This window comes from Sturnus vulgaris, chromosome 2 (genome assembly GCF_052056855.1).
Source record: "Sturnus vulgaris isolate bStuVul1 chromosome 2, bStuVul1.hap1, whole genome shotgun sequence".
Lineage (NCBI taxonomy): Eukaryota > Metazoa > Chordata > Aves > Passeriformes > Sturnidae > Sturnus > Sturnus vulgaris.
The window spans coordinates 23,789,407-23,806,638 of record NC_142244.1 but is presented as its reverse complement, the minus strand read 5'-3'; the positions used below and the strand labels follow the sequence as shown (position 1 = coordinate 23,806,638).

Genomic DNA, 17,232 nt, shown 5'->3' with positions numbered 1-17,232 from the left:
CTTTTCAGCACATCTTACTGTGGTGGTAGCGCACTAAAACAAAAGGACAAACATGTCTCTCATAGACGGATTTGCAGTATTTTCTTTTTTTATTTTTTTTAAAGAGAGGCTCTTCCAGAAAATAGACCATTATACTTGATTGTCTAAGAGAGTAAAAATATGGAGACTCTCTGATGTTTCCCTTTACATTTCCCTATTGTTGACAAATTTCTGAAAGGAATTTCCTTGCACATTGTAGGTAAAAGGTACTTTAGGAACCAGCCCTGGACGTTTGATATAGTCGGGGCAGGAGGAGGGTGGGAGGGAAGTGAGGGGTGGGAAGGGTTGATTCTGGTAATCAGTGCAGTAAGGAACAAGTTTGTTTGGTTTGCCCCAGAAAATCAAATGGCATATATGACAGAACTTACCTAGATCCAAGGCATGGTACCTTTCTCCCTATAGCCTGCAAAGGTTCCTACTGAGCACAGTAATGCAAATTAGGAAGGATGCTTTCCCAAAAGATAAGCAAGGAGTTGATTTCTGTAACAAGTGGACTTCCCAGTCTCTTTCTGTAATTTCTTACGTACTGAATAATAACCGTGCATTCACCCTCTCCAACATGCTGTGCTGGTTTACATCTCTGAAAAAAAAGCACAGACTCACAGTTGCTTATGAAGACAAGCCAATACATCTAGAGGAATATGTTTATACAGCTCATCCTGAGATTACATAGTTAAATTCCATTTTTTCAAATAGACAGAGCTCCTTCTTTGCAAAGGAACCGGGTTCCTTTCTGTGCCACCCAGATCTGTTGATTTTCCATTAATGTCAGGTCTTGTCAGCTGTATTTAGTGCTACAAGTGGCATTGCAGAATACTTTATATACATTAAAGAAGTAAGTACTCTACCATTTCCTTGTCCTGCTTTTGGCTGGCGTTAAGTGATGCATGTAGAAGTCAGAAAGTGAGGAGCAGTTCTTGTGGCTTTTTCTTTCATAAATCCTGCCTTTTGCTGATGGCAAATCCAGGTACAGTTGTCATAAAACCCTCTTCCAATTATGTAGCAATATATGGAGAAGGTGTCATACACATGAGTCTGAAAACTTGTTGCAGCACTGATTGTATTTTCCATAGCAAACAGCAGACTTTATTCAACTGATCAGACAAACTGAGCTTTCAATTATCACTTCTTTAAATCTGCCTGATACATGCAATAATTTATATGAAGGAAGAGCAAGCAAGAGGGTACGATGCAAAGCTAGAGATCATTATCATGTGTCTGAGTTAAAATCTGTGATAAAAATCTCAGGAGGGGAAGGTGATGTACATTTTCTGGAGCTCCTCCTGGCCTTTTGCGTTTATTTAGACTACACGTCAGCTCTTGAATGATATTCAGGTAGAAAGCAGGAGGTCCTTGACTTCTGTAGCTTCCAGTAGAAGGGGCCCAGCTGAGAGCAGGACTTAACAGTAGTGTTTTCTACATGAGGCACTATAAGAGATTTGAGGATCTCCGTATCAGGAACACATGCTAATAAAATATGTGCCACATAGTAAAAACTCACCTGGGTGAAATGCTGCTCCTTCTGATATCAATGGAAATTTCCTTTTGACCAGGGGTTGCTATGGCAGCAAGCAGTGGAAATGAGAACAAGGACATTTTGATATGTCTACACTGTGGATTGCAAATTATGATACCCGAGTTAGTTTTAAACAGTCTTGCAAGGAGTGGTCTAGTTAAGGCAGCCTGAAACACCACGTGGCCTAATTTACCATGCTAAACAGTTTGCTTTCCTCTTTGCTCAGGGTATATTCATGCCTGGGATAGACCAGAGGGGAGGAGGTATTTGAGGAGATGCCTCTTTTTGGGCAATGGTATGAGAAACAGACTGTGACAAGGAGTAGTGTAGGGAGGGAGAAATAGCATGAGAGAAAGTAAGCTACAAGACAAGAGGAGCAGCAATCCGTGAAGTCAACTGAATGGGAGCAAATCCAACAGCAACAGAAGATGTGCGGGTTAGGGGAGCCAGGGTCCAAAGAGTCTCTCCCCGTGGCAGTGTGCTTTGCTCTCCTCCTTGAAGGTCAGCTTAGGGCTCCTGTCTCTCAGTAATTTCTTTGTCAGGAAGACACTGTCAAATCACTGAATGAAGTGTCCTCACAGTCTTCCAGTGATTGATCCCCTCGTCAGCACCGTTTTAGTGGAGCTGCTGCTGGCACTGCCGGCTGGAGTGTTGGAGTCATGTATTACAGCTCCACAGGTGCTAACCCGCCCCAGCCTCGGCAGCAACGTGGAACAGCTTCTAAGTTGACTTTTAAAGAAAACCCTGGGAAATTATACTGAAAGTCCATTACTGTAATGTTAATGTTACTAAGTCAAACACTTAAAAGTTAGGAAATGGCACGGCTAATGTTGTCTGCACAACCTTAGGGAGGGCCCCGTGTACCATTACCATAGTTTGTAATTTCATGACTGCACACTGTTTCTTCACTGAATCCCTGCATAAGGTAGTCAAGTCCTCTGCATATTTTGTAAAAAATAAAATAATAGCCCAGAGCTGTTTTGCACTCTGTTGGATTATTACTTTGGTACTGACCCAGGGAAGAGACTTGTCTGTGTCACTGCGCTCTACAAAATCTCATCTGAGAAGGAGTTGAGGCTTTTGATGGTACTGTATTTCTCTGAAATCTCTTTTTCTGTTCTTTGGGACATCTTACCTTCCATAATATTCCAAATGTGAAAAATTCATGTTTTGGGGAGGCTGAGGAGAGAGCTCCTAAATAACCTCATTAAGCCCAGTGTCCCAATTGTTTCTGCAATGCGTCCCTCTCCTGTTGACTGGTTAGGTCTTCTGTAAACTGTGCTGACTCAACAGGTCCCAGTGGGGCTGGTAGGCAGATGGGACACAGCCAGCCAGCCAGCATATAACATTGTAAAAGGTGGAAAAGGGCAGGAACCCACCTTTTTCATAGCAGAAGTCGATAGAAGGAATGAATAATAGTGACATCTTCCATCAGCTCTCCATTAAAAGCAAAACACATAAAAGCTGGTGCCAGATTTGCCTGGACACCTATGTCAAAAACATGATAAAATTAATATAGAGACATTGATAGAACTTCTGTCTTTTGTTTCTTCTTTCCTTAAGCATTTGTACCCAAAATACAGTGTGAGGGGAGAATCCCACTACTCCCTCTGAAAGGCCAGCAGTCAGCTACATTGTGAGTCCCTTCTCTACTTTCTTCCCATGCTTTTGAGTGGCATTGGCAGATTAGTCATGCCCATTTAAAAGTTTATATACAGCAGATGTTCACAGAGCTGATCAGGAATTACGGATTTGCTGCAGCCCTGTATGAAATATAGAAAATTTATTTAAAACGCTGAGAACATACCTGCCCAGTGCAATAAATTAAAACACCTCCCTTGGTGCTCTTTGCTCAGGAGGGGCCATCTGAGCCCCTGATGAGGGGACATTCAGTGTCCTGAAACCCAGGTCCCTTACATCTGACATGGGAAAGTTCTGGCAGGGCAGGAGTGTGATGTCCAGGGGCTAAACATGCTGACAGCTCCCTCTCAAGCAGAGTGTTATCTGCTGCCTTCCTTCACAGGGAGAGAGGCCGACTGGCCCACACCTTTTTAGAAGCAGTCTTTGCACAAGTGTCATAAATCTCTGCCTTGCCTGCTACACAGTGCTGCTGCTGCACTGTATATCACAAAGAAGTATCCATTTGAACTGTACTTAATTTTGCAGCCCAGGGTAGAAGAAATAGATTACTTTGCCACCTATGTGGGGGGATAATTTCTCCACTTCCTTGGTGCCTGAGACTTGTCTTACCCCAATACCCAGCATTGCCTTTTCACAGCATCTCCGTCTGTACGCTGTCAGTGCTCGATTTGTCTGTGTTTGTGCAGACATGCATGGCAAGGATGTGTCCCGGAGCTTGTGTAGTTCCAGAATCATAACATCCCAGTGATCCACCAGGAAAATTCGACTGAAGGGCAGCATGGTCTTGCTTTAAGTGAACCAAAGGAGCAGGCAAACCTGGACTCCCTTCCTCACCCCACAAGACAGGTGGTCTTTGAAGACTGTGGGAAGGTGCAGGTGTTTATGTCAGCAAAAGCTGCAGTGATATGTAAAAAATAGAAGGAAGGGATGTCCCAGCTTTTTGGAGATGGCCTCTGTATAATGCCATTTGAATCTTACTTTTTTGTTTGGTGGTAAGTTTTTATAGTTATCCTTTGAGGATTTTCCCAGTGAGCTTATCTGAATACACCAACAGTCTTTTTTGTAATATTCGTATTTCCCCTATGGTTCAGCCGAGCCCACTGACAGATCATTCAAATTCAATTGTTTTATGTCTAAGCCGAACAGCTAATTAAAGTAGGGATGATTAACCTGACTGGCAGTGTCGCTCTCTTTCCCTCGCTCTCTCGCTCCCTCCCTCCCTCCCTCCTGTTCCAATCAGTCTTTTTCTCACACTCTCCCTCTCTCTCTCTCTCTCCCTCTCTCTCTCTCTCTCTCTCTCTCTGTCTTTTGCTCTACTCTGTGTGTGTGTGTGTGTGTGTGTTTTTTTTCCTCTCTCCTAAACGTGGTCTGCTTGCTGATGGCAGAATGGCACTCGGAGATTTGTGCATTGTGTCTGGTTTCCTACGGGCAGGCTGACCCAGTGCCTCTAGGGACTTATCAATAGACCACTCAGAAGAGACAGAGACAGGAGAAAGGAGGAGGGGTGGGGGGGAGAGAAAGAGAGAGGGAGAAAAAGAGAGAGAGAGAGAGAGAGAATCAATATCAAGAATAGAAGGAGCTCCGAAGCCATTTTTTTTTTTTTAAAGAAGTATCAGGACTTGGGAAGAGGGTGACAAAGAAGGTTTTTCAAAGAGGCAGTGGAGGAGGTTCTAATAAATTTGGAAGGAAACAGTTCCCTGTCTTGGGAAAAAAGGAGAACTCCTGGCTGATTAGCATTCACACCAGGTATGAGATGTTCCCTACCCCTTATCACTGTCGCAACCGAGATGGAAAAAAGCGCTTCCCCCCCCACCTTATTTTTTTTTTTGGTTGATTGGTTGGGATATTTTTTTCTTCCCTTCTTTCTTTCCCTCCTCCCCCCCCCCCCCCAGTCTTTGCTCTTGAAGTAGATGGAGCGAGCGTTTATTTTGGTACGTTGGTTGGTGGTGGCAGGGGGAGTGCGAGCTGTGGGCATTTGTGTGCTGGGAGCAGGGAGAATGGAAGCAGGGCAGCGGGGAGGGGGCGAGTGGGAGAAGAGCCGGGAGTGTGTTACTGTGTCTCCTCTTTGTGCACCCCTGGGGGGGTTACCCAAGTTCATTTCCAGCAGGTGGATTTAGACAGGGAGTTACTTAACGCTTGACCGCCAGTTTTGAAAAAAAGGAAAAAAGAAAAAAAAGAAAAAGAAAAAAAAAAAAAAAAAAAAAAAAAAAAAAAAAAAAAAAAAAAAAAGGACCTGCTTCCTATGTCTATTAAAGGAAGCTCCAATTTTCCCCCCTCTCTCTCCTCTCTCTCTCTTTCCTCTCTTCCTAACCAGACAGCGGGAGGGTTTCTGGCTCCTCGCCAGCCCAAAAGCCTCTAAGTGTTTTGCACTTGTTTCAGGGAGCCCGGGGATTTTTTTCAGCATTTTCACTAGAGAACAAAGAGTTCTTTACAAAGGAAGGGGGAGAGCGAGCTTAACGCCTGAGATATGTTTTTCTATTTTTATTAGGGATTTTTTTTGCCCCCCTCCTAAAAAGAAAGAGAGAGAAGCAAAGCACAGAATGTGTGGCAGCAACAAAATAGATTGAAAGCAAATGCAGTTCCCTTACCTTCAAATTATAATTTGGAATTAATAAGAACAGGAATGGAAGGGGGACAAGAAGAAGTGAGTTTGGTATGTCGTTCTTTTCTCCTTTTTTTTTAACTCTCTCTTTAAATTCCAATTGCTGTTTTGCCAACTTACCTAGCACTTTTTTTTTTCCTTTTCGACATAAAAGTTATATTGAAAACAGTTTCTGTTTACTTAAAAAATCAACCAACAAATTTTTACTGGGGGGGGGAAATAAGAAGCAGAATGGTTTCGGTAAAAAAGAAGCAAATTAGTGGGAACAGAAATCTTTCACTTTCTGTCACTTAGAAAAAAAGTTGGTAATGGCTTGTTGAAGCTAGGATCCTAAAATACAGATGGGGCACTAACGTCTGTGTCCACGGACCCAGCTTTTCCCTGACCATCTGTCTAAAAGTCACCTCTCATTGGCAACTCAAATGATTAGTCGGAGCTCAGGGATTTTTTTGTTTATTTGTTTGTTTGCTTGTTCCTCCTGTTCAGTGGGACCTTCTTTTAAATGGCTCCATTTCACCTTCTGAGTATAGTTCTTCAATCGAACCCCAGATTGAGGGTTTCAGGATAGACTTTCTTGTACTGTAGATTTTTTGTTCTTCTGAATGTGTTTCTTATAGATACACTCTTTGTCTATTTGTATATGAGAAAGTCACATGTAATATAGAAGGGAATAGTGCATCACGTTCAAGGAGATGCTTGATTTGAATTTTATTGTAAATAGTGTATAGGACACAGGATATCTTCTCTACAGCATCTCCCGTGCAGGGGTTCTGATGTTTGAGAATACAGAGTGCTGCAAATTCAGTAGCTTAAGGAAGTGCTTTCTTTAGCCGAATTCTGCCTTCCTTCCTATATTGATTTGTATTTTCCTGGCTTTGACAAATTGCCAATCTAAGAATGGCATCCTGTAGCAAAGGTACAGAAAACAAGAGAGGAAACTATGTTATATCTCCCCTGAAAATCATCAGTACACAATACACAAAACTAGATCAAATTATTACAGAGTTACGATGACTGTTTCTGGCTGCACTACTACTACAATACCTTTATTTTTATTCTCGTGCTGCAGGCTTTCCTCAGAAGAGGTTGTCTGTTACAGCTTCGGAGGTATCGCATATGTGTTGTAACACTGTTTTTAAGCAACACCTATGCACTGTGTAAGTGTACACGGGGAATTAGTCCATTTACATCTCCTCATATGATGAGGGGGAGGAAAAAATCCAGCCTTGGGCTCTGCTTGCACCACTTCAGAAATCCCAGTACCCTACAGTGGCAAAACATCCTGCAGAATACAGCCTGTCCCTTGCAGAAGTGCAGGGAAATGACAAGTGAAACCACCAGTTAAACCGCAGTTTTGTTTTCATACCAGTATCTAGACTGGGAGTTTGCACCTCCATAGCTTCATTAGCTGGGACTTTTCGCTTTCCAAAGCTGCGGTGGGCACAGCTCTCCCAGCAGAAGCTGGGGACTCATCACAGGTTGAAGTCCTCCACTCCAAGTGAGGTTCCTTTGCTGCAGGTAACCCTGGTTTTCTGCCTTTCCATGGGCAAATGCAATAGTGGTGCCAAGCTAAACGTACTTAGCAGGCTCCCCAGTTTAATGTGGAGTACTTGGCCAAGAGGGATGGACCACCAGAACAAATAGAAAAACTTTTGACAAATCACAAATGCCTTTCTTTTGCTTAAAATCCTTGCTTTCTTCATCCCTTCAGAGAGTTTTCCCGACTCTTGATGGTTTTCATGGTCTGAATATTTTCTGTGACTTTCCTCTCTTGCTTTCTCCAAAAAAGAAAACAAAAAAAAAATCACAGGAAAAGTAAGCAAAAGAGAGCAGAAATGGGACTTGGCCTTTGAAGTTTTCCATAGAATAAGCAGTCTTGGTTTGTTTCTGCCTGAATATTTTTTCTTCTCTCCCCCACCTGACCTCTCCGTCCCCTCTTTTTTGTTTTTAATCGAACATGTTTTTTTGAGAATTTTGTATCTGCAACCCTGGAGGTGATGATATAAGAGAGAGGTCAGAACAGAGCTGAAACGTAGATTTAGCCCCTTCAGTCTCAACTACAGAAGGCATCTTCCAGTGGCTGTCACTGCATCCAGGAGTAGGGAGAAAGACGATAGCTGTCTTTTGGGGACTCTGTGGACCTGACCTGAGAGTAACACATTCACAGTACAGGAGAAAAGAGAGAGAGGGGAAAAAAAATTTAAAAAAGGGGGAAAGAAAAGCTCTTTGAGCAGTAACACACTGGCTCTTTCTTCCTGCAGGCAATCCGCTCCAGCTCCTGGCGACGTGTCCTGCACTATCAGATATCATATGACTCTTTATTTGGACTCCTGTTAGCAGTATGGGCCTGTTAGGAGGCTGTTTGTTTTCTTTTCCTTTCATTTCCTTCTCCTTAGTTCCCCTCTATTTTATGTGTGCCCGTGTGAGCGTGTCCCCTTTATAATCTCTATTTTTGCGCTGAAGCTTTATAGAAAAGAAAAAAAAAAACTTAATCATTTCCCAGGGCTGTTTTTAATCCTCTGCCAAAATTGAAGTTCATTGTTGAGTTGTAAAAATAAATAACACCTTTCGGCTTTATTTCTCTCTTTTGCTTCTTCCTGTGCCCTTTCTGGCACTTCTCGGTGTGTCCATATATACCCGTGCATGTCTCCCTGTCTCTCCTGCCTGAGTGAGTGAAGTTGGGATATACCTGTGTCAGTCTAAGGAGGGGTACAGAGCTGCCTGCTGCCACTTTTGCTGCTCCCTGCCGTTCCTTTCACTTTCATAAACTTCCCTCCGTTTATTTATTTCATTTGGGCACCTTCTCCACACCGAGTTTGAAAAACTGTTAGGCAGCGATCCCTATGCTGGGCTTTTCTGCATTTAGGTGAGCAAATGGGGGAAGTTAAGGTTGTAAGAAAATGAAACGATGTGCTGAAGGAAAAGAGGATGAAGTGCAAGTTAGAAATTAGGCGTGCTTTGTGTACACCGCCCATAAAAGTTTCCTGCACCAGAACTCTGGTGCCTAATAATAGGATGGGGGGAGCCAGACAGCAGCTAACAATTGGAGGTGTATAGCAAAGTAGCATTATGGCAGCAGCATTTCTGATACTGAGTCACATTTTAGTTAAGGGAGATGATATTTTTCCCTGTTGTGCTGTCTTTAGTATTACATTATTTAGACAAACACCACTGCAAAACTTTTTTGTCTGAAAATGCTAAGTCACGTCAACAGAAACATTGAATTGAAATCAAATTTACTAAATCATTGCAAGGAAAAAGGTTTGTCTTTCCAAAAGAGAGGTAATGTTTTGTTTTGATACTTTGCTATGCAATGTTTTAATTTCTCTTTGTGAACTAAGGATTTCTATTGAGAATTGATTTTTAAAGGTGGGGGGGAAGGAAAATCCTTAAAACATTCCAAAATGAGATGTTTTGAAGGGAGGAGATTTAAGCTTTATCGGAGGAATTTAAATGTTCCGGGTTTTGTTTGTTTGCTTCATTTTTTTGCAACCTGAATCATAATATACTTTGTCAAGCAAACCAGTAAATGAGCTTTTTACACAAATTTTCTCCCTCTGTAATTATTGCTGCATTTTTATGGAACTTGGTGTTTTATTTGTACAAATTTGGTAAGATCAGCAAAGCCGAAATCCTGTTTGCACTGTAGAGACACAAAGGAATTACTGATACTTTCTGTCAGAGGTAGGTGCTTTGGGCAGCCAGTCCTTCTACCAAGTTGTGCTATTCAGCAGTGATTGCGTGCGGGCCGATCGCCACACTCCGGGGGAAAATAGGGACAGATTTTGGTGTGTGATTTATATACATTTTGGGCTGATATCCCTATTAACACAGCTGAAGAACTTGAAGTTTTAGTCTTTCCTCTCCAGTGTATACTTAGGCTAGTGTACCAAAGCAATTTTGTAAGTGAGGCAAATACAAACCAGAGGTTTTTTTGTTAAGAATCCAGAAGTAACTGCATTTCAGCTGTACTGTAGGTGTGTAAATTGAAGTTGCCCTGTTAGTTGGTGGCATTTCTTACTTCTCATCTATGATACCTTCCTACTGAAGTCAGTGCAGGTTTTCCTGAGAAAAGGTATTGAAAATAGAGCTAGAAAATCAGGATTTAGGGTGATCCCCTTGAATCAGTGTTGGAATCCAGAAACCCTAGAGTGCTTGCACAGCATCCTGGATGCCTGCAGGGTACACTTGCTTTAGTGAAGGTGCTAGAGCTGAGTTGAGATGACTCCTGCAGTCTGAAACTTTATTTATATATGCCTCCAGTTCTTTCAGATAAATACCAGTGTCTGCTTCGCTCTGAACAGCACACTGTTTCTTTATTTTTTTTAGTTTTTGCCAGTTGTCCCAATGAGGAGTAAGAAACTCTTTGACCAGAGACATTTTCAGACTTCTTTCCTTTTCTCTCTTCCTTGACCAACTTAAAACCAGCTTTGCTTTAACATTTCATGCTTAGGCACGTGCATGCTCCTGAGGAAGCAGTTACAGACTATGTTGGAAGAAATCTGGAGTAAGTGTTACGAATGTTTAAGAATTGTGTGCTCTGCGTACACAGTACATGATGTTCCCTGGTACTCTATGCATGCTCCTGTGCTCTGAGCAGTCCTAGCTGTGGGTATGGTATTTATTTGTCAGCTCGTTCTGGTAGCCACCCATGAGTTTAGCTGACAATCAGTAAACAGCTCCACGATAAGGCTGAAGTTTGAGAGCAATGTAAGTGGGAATTAAAAGACTTCTTTCAAGTTTTTGGCCATTTCAGTGGACTGTTGCTCAGCATCTTTATTTATAGGAAAAAAAACCCATGCTCTTCAGACTTCTTCAGCATCATCTCTGCAGAGTAGATTCTTTCATTTCAAAGGTGTTACACACTCAAATAATTATAAAAGGTGTATTTAGCTACCACACAAAATAAATATAGCAAAGAGGTGCAGAGAGCTGAAAGCCAAGTGCTGCAGCTATTGCTTTAAAGTGGTACACTGGGCTGGATAGAGAAGGACGGGCTTGCTTCTGCTGAAGTTTTGTTAGCATAACTTGGACTTGGTGGAATTGCACCAAAGTTGTGTTTTGACTTGGCTTAACTTCACTCTTTCATCTGACTTTCTTTCTAAGCCAGCCCAATCCAGATCTGTTCAGTGCTCTGGAGGGTGATAGCCAAGAGACAAAACAGCTTGTCTAACACATGTCTCTTTAGTGCACCAGTGTGTGGCTTGTGAGGCCTCAGACTGGATCACCACTGTCGAGAGAAATGTGTTTTCCTACAGCGTAATAAGTCGTCCTGCTGCTTTCAGATGTCAGAGATCCCCAGTTCAGCACGTGGTGAAAAGGTCTGCTCTCAGAAGAGGTTTTCCTTCCATTTAACATTTCATTAGTGCATGCAAGTCATGTAAATGTGATGTGGCCAGTAGGAGCAACAAATTCTGGTTTATTTTTGCCAGGATATGTGTATTTATTCTATGTCTATATTAATGTTATGGTGAGATGGTATTTCAACCTAAACACCAATTTCAGTGGCTTACCACTGAAAAATGAGCTGAGTTAAAATGTCAAGTAGTTGTTCCAAGCTCAGAGGTGAAATTTACATTGTTTTGTAAAGTATGAGGAAAGTCATGGTTGCTTTTTTTTCTCTTTTTTCTTTTTTAATGTGTTGGGCAGCCATACTAAGACAGTAGCATTTTCTGATTAACTAATTACTGAAACCCATTAATTTTTCCATTCTTATTCTATTTTTAACTTTTCTTACTTCTTCAATACAAAATGAAAATTATACAGAGCTATTTTCCTTAAACTAATTAGACTTACAATTTTAATCTCGCAAAACCCAGGAAATTCCAAGCGATGTTTTTTTGTAACTCTGCCTTGTTGCACATGCCTCTCTCCTCTTTGAAACCCTTGCCTTGGCCTTCAAAAAATCCTGGGAAAACACTCAACACTTGCCCGAGCCAGCCTTCTTGGTCCAAACTCTCCTGAACTTCTGGCACTGCTAGGCATCCAGATCCAGATTTTGTGATTTGAGCTCATCACTTTTGAAAATAACAACATGGAATTTCCAGACATTTCTTTGTAAGAAATTAAAGGTTTAAAACAAAAAATTTTAAAAAACAATCTTTAGAGTGTGTCTGTTTCCACTGAAGGCAGCACAAGCAGAATCCACATCCTCTGGCTAAAATTTCTCATGGCACTTTCCAAAACTTGATTTTTGCTCAGATGGCCTTTTCTGTTTCAACCATCTGGAGAGCAGTCAAGTTAGTTACATGGAATATTCTTTAGGTAGTCCTCTGAATAGGACTCCTAAAACTCTTTGACCTGTTAATCTCAACTACATATCCCATCAAGCCAGCGTGAGAAATAATTTTTGTTCTGTCCTCCCAGAGAAAAGGGTTTAGTGATAATTTCTTTGGCTGGAGAATCAGGAAATACCAGTGAAAGCTCTTTGTAAGGAAGATGCCAGAGTCTTCTTCAGTGAGATCAACTGTTAGAGATAGATAGATAGATAGATAGATAGATAGATAGATAGATAGATAGATAGATAGATAATCATCTCTTCTTCTTCACTATTTTCAGAAGCCAGAGAAAATTATCGGTGCCACAGCAACCTTGTATAGCTGGAGAGTGCTAAGCAGAGCAGATCTGAGGCAGACATCCCTGCTAATGAGAGAAGTTGATTTCAGGCTTTTGTTATGTCATTGCCTGCACACTGCTGAAGCACCAGGGTGTACCCTACAAGGAACCTTCCTCTCCTCTAATAATTTTCAACATCCTGATCCAATTCTTTTACTTCTATTTTCATAAAAGTCATCCCTGTCTGACAAGCATGACAAAAATGGACCCTCTGTAAGTAGTCTCTACTACTGGTACAGTTAAAACTTCCATCCCTCATAAAGAACAAAAATAACAACAACAGCATCAAAAGAACATATATAGTAGAAAGTTAAGGGGACCATTTATTTTTTAGCCTATTCATTTTGCATTGTCAGACACCGTAAGACTTTTCTGGTGCTTTCTTTGGAGAACCTTTGTGAAAGTCCGTAGAACTGCACCAAACAAAGTCAGAGAGTGAGAAGCAATCTTGTTTCTGATCAAAATGAAGTAATGAAGACAGAAACCCAGAGAGCTCTAGGTGCTCATTTTTATCAGAGATATAAAAATAGAGATTCAGACTGCTGCTAAAGATTGCATAATGTCCTGGCTAAATTTCAATGAAGGCGATTGCATTTGGCCTCCTTGAATTCCCTCTGAAGTGTCAGTTGTGCAGGGCAATATTGAGTTCCAGACCTGAACTACACCATAAGGGTATGGAGCACAGTTAAGCAGCTGCCACCTCCCGCTCTTGGGATGGCTGTATTAGCTCAGCTCAAAGTATCCACTTTGCAATTTGATCAGTGACTGACTCAACAAGGAGAACAGACAACACCTCTCTTCCATACCTTCATTTGTCTAAAATGCTTATTGCAAAATCTGACAGTTTAAGTCTCTTCCCCTCAATGGTCTGGTGGATACTGGTAAGAACTATCTCTATTTTTCAGATGAGGAAACTGAGGCAGAGAAATGTTTGAGTGACTTTTCTAAATGCACACAGCAAATCAATGGCAGAACCAGGAAAATAACTTGGGAATCCTGGTTCTCAGTCTCATGCTCTAAGCACCAGGAAACACTACCCCTCTGAATGTAAGTTATTGTTATTAAGATGTGGTTTATCTTTCATGTGAGTCACCATCTGTTATATTGCTAACTTACTATTAGTTATGAAAGCTATTCAAATTTTAAACTGTTTTGCATTCTCACAGCTACTTAAGCCCACAGTAGACTTTTTGACAACAGTGACAGCGCTTCTCATGTGAAAGAACTGGACAAATATTAACTCATGTTTTTTCAGTAAATTTTTGTAATGCCATAAACCCACAGTTTAGACTGAACTTAAACAGACCTTGAAAAATCCATGTATTCGATGCTGATTGGTTCCATATCTGTCAGTTGTACTTTAGTTAAGACATGACTGTATATTCTCATAGATATGATTAAGAATATAAATATCCAAATGTTAATTTAATTTAAATTGAGTCATTGATAACTTTATGTGTCTTGGGCCTAACAGCTCTGTGGCTGCTAGGGTCCTTTGAACATGTAGTTGGAAAAACGTATTAATCTTGGGCTGTTAGTGATGCTTCTGGGGACCTCAGTGAACCAGGGAGAGCCAGGCAGGTTGTGGAGGCAGTCTGGAAAAGCCCTGACCAGGAGCTGGGGCAGGGACTGCAGTAGTAAAATGAGAAAAGATTTTTGAAAAGTAGAAGTTGCTCTGTTTTTCTCTCAGTGTACAGGTGGTCGCTAGGGGAATACGTCCATTTAGATACTTGCAATCACCATTTTTAAAGGAGCTGTGAAGCCCAGGCTTGAGAAAGGGAGCCTCTGCAAACAGGGAGAAATAGCCTTGTAGATGAAGAAGGAAAAAATTGTCCCAAACTATCTGTTAGCAGATGGAACAACAGAGACACTGCCAGGAAGAGTCTGAGACAGACTGGACACTGATGCCTTTTCATCTCTGAAGATGGTCAACCAGGAAGGGCACTTCCAAAATTTCTAACTAGTTACTTCTACGAGATAAAACCTACTGAATTTCTGAAAGCACTTTTGTTGTGCTGAGCTAGAATATATCTTTCAGAAAAAGATAATCCTAAAGTCTTTATGTAATCAGGATATGCAGTCATTAGGAATGACCCCATCTTTAAGACAATTATTCTGAAGATTTTAAACTCTGTTCCACTTGTTTTGAGTCTGACTTTGACTTAACTTCAGCTATGCCTTTGTCTGATGTATTAAGGATCCCTCTACTGTCAGAAATCTTCTCCTTATGCTTGGATTAATAAACTTTGCTTGTCTGGCTAACTGGTGGTAAATTTTTGACACACAGAAAAGAGGGAATGGGGAGGTGAGTAATGGAATTTGAAGTGAGAGGTGAGGAGTTACTCGTGGCAGAAGAAGTGAATGAATAGAGAAGAGATACAGTATGAGAGAGAGTGGGTTTCATTTTCTACTTGAATGTATAAGGCAGAAATGAAAGAAATATGTGGCTAAAGTCAAAGGTCCAGTTAAAAGGAAGGAAAGAGATGGGAACAAAAGTGAGAAGGTCTTGAGAATAGACACAGAAAGTAATGTGAAAAGAGAGGCATTGTAAAGCTATTAAAGACAAAAAAAAAAGAAACAAATTTAGTCTGCAGTGGTCAATAAGATCAAAACAAATGGTGAAATATCAGAGTATGTTAAGAATGTAACAAAAAGTAGCAATAATTCACCTTGGATTAGGGCTTCTCAAGCAGCGGGTACTTTCCCATCTCACCGGAGGCCAGTGGGTTTAGCTCATTGTGGCATTGAAAACGCACTACTTAATCTGAGGGTTAGAGAGGGGTTGGTACAGTTTTGAAAGGTCTGAACACATTCAAACTTTGTGAAAAAGACTGGCCACATTTTCTGCCCAAGGCCTCTCTGTGCTCAGGATTAAAACTCCAATGTTCAGGGCGTAACGAAAGGGGGGCCTAATTAGGCGAGAGAAAGCTCTTCTGACACACACAGCTTTTTTTTTTTTTTTTTTTTTTCCCTACCAACAAAGGAACAAAGAATCGGGTAAAACGTTATTACGGTAAGTGTACTGTTAGTTTTCTCCACTTGTTTCTCTTCCAGCAACACATCTCTTTGCTCTGGTGTCTGGGACATCACAAAATGGACTTGTTCCTCACCCACTGCCCACTCATGGTGCAGCCTAGAACAGGCCACTTAGCCCCTGGCTTCAAATTACTCCAACCAACTCTAAAACCAGCTGGTGGTTTCCTATCTCAGGGGCAGCTGAGAAGATGGCACAAACATAGCCTGTGAAACACTTAAAAATTATTAGGTGCAATTAGCAAGGTTGCCTCTGGATTTCACACAGTTCAGTATGAAGAATTTTTGCATCTTCAGATATTGTGGCATTCCTCTCCTGTCCTCCTTCACCTGTGAAATAATGCTCATTATTGAGTGTGAGTGTAATGAGGGTTTCATACTTGGAAGATATTAGTGTTTTCTTCTTAAATTTGATAAAATCCTCTGGCCCAGGTAAAAATCTGGTTAGTTTTATTAAGAAAGAAAAATAATTTTTCTGAAGGATATGGGTTTCTTTGTGAAAATACTTTACTGGTCCTAACCAATCTGGCAAAATAGATTAAGAGAAATGATAATTTCAAAGTTGCCATTGTAGGCCAAGAACTGAAATGGGGCCAGTCTGGATCATTCATACTCACTTTTAAAAAGATTAAAAAAAAAAAAAGCCGTCCTCTCAAACTGGTTTTGTGTGGTTGACTTGTCTCCAATGTGAGCAAAGTGCATGGAAGGAAACGCCATGACACTCACTTCTTGCAAGAAACACATATCAGGATATTCTTGTTGATGGATGGATTACTGAGTGTCGTATTCCAAATTCTTTTTTAAAACGGCTATCCTGTTGCATCTGTGCAAGCAAAGAAAAAAATATTCAAAAGGACAAAAAAATAACAACTGTTAGAAACATGAAAGTCCTTTCTAAAGCCATTTCTCCCTGTCACTGATATGAGAAGAATTTTCATTCTCTTTAAGGCTATTTAAAATATACTTTGGGGCTAAAATAACAGAGAAGACAATCCAATGCATTCTCAGTCCTGAAACCGCAATCGGTTACAGATTCTTCTTGCCACATCGCATCCAGTGAGATAGCTTACTGGAAGAACTGGTCAAAAAAACCTCAATTGGGGGAAAAAAATTAAAAGCAAAAGAAATTAAAATATTATCTTTCTCCTTCCTCTCTTTCTTTTTCAAAGGGGAAGAAAAAAGCAAAATACTGGTTTTTATTGTTTAATTAAATTAAATCCCCATTTTTAAGTGATTTTGCTTTCTGTGAATTTTAATTCCTGTTTTTTACATAAGATGAAATACCAGGAAACCGGGCATGTAGTTAAAATTTTCATTAATTTTCTTTCAGTTTTTCATTTGGTATTAAAGATTATTCTCTCAGTTTCTGCTGCTCTCCTGTCTCTCTTTTCCATATTCATAAACACTCCTGGCTGACTCTGAATGCCACTTGACTGTTCACTCATTAGAGAGAGTAAGTGGTGGTTCCATAACTTCGTTGATTTAAATTGAGATCATGGCAAGGATGACTCTGGATTCTGGAAATGACACAAATTCTTGAAGATACTCTTTGTAGAGCAAGTAAGGAATATGATAGGATCTCTTCTAATCAGGATGAATATCACCACAGTCAGCAGTAGGTGTCACAAGCTGTATGGGTACATCAGGGATCTGACACAAGAACACTTGTGTTCATAGTGTTTCTGCCACTTATCCAATGTACAATTTCTGACTTATCTATTTTGGCTTGTCTTCCACATCAAGATAACTTGGCACAGGTCATAAACCTAAATTTCTTACATTTTTC

At 40.8% G+C, this 17,232-nt stretch overlaps 1 protein-coding gene across 40 annotated transcripts in view; it reads left to right on the top strand.

Moving 5' to 3' along the window:
• ZBTB20 (zinc finger and BTB domain containing 20) overlaps positions 1-17,232 on the top strand; it is a 504,648-nt gene that overhangs the window by 378,128 nt on the left and 109,288 nt on the right. For 2 of the 40 annotated variants that reach the window (XM_088158960.1, XM_088158959.1), the window contains exons 1-2: positions 352-4,942; positions 5,685-5,849. The exons of 34 other annotated variants lie outside the window; for them this stretch is intronic. The gene's annotated coding sequence lies outside the window, so the exon portion shown is untranslated. Of the gene's footprint in view, positions 1-351; positions 5,850-17,232 lie in introns of those variants that run through there. 4 more of the 40 variants (XM_088158966.1, XM_088158961.1, XM_088158955.1 and 1 more) reach the window with 3 other exon arrangements.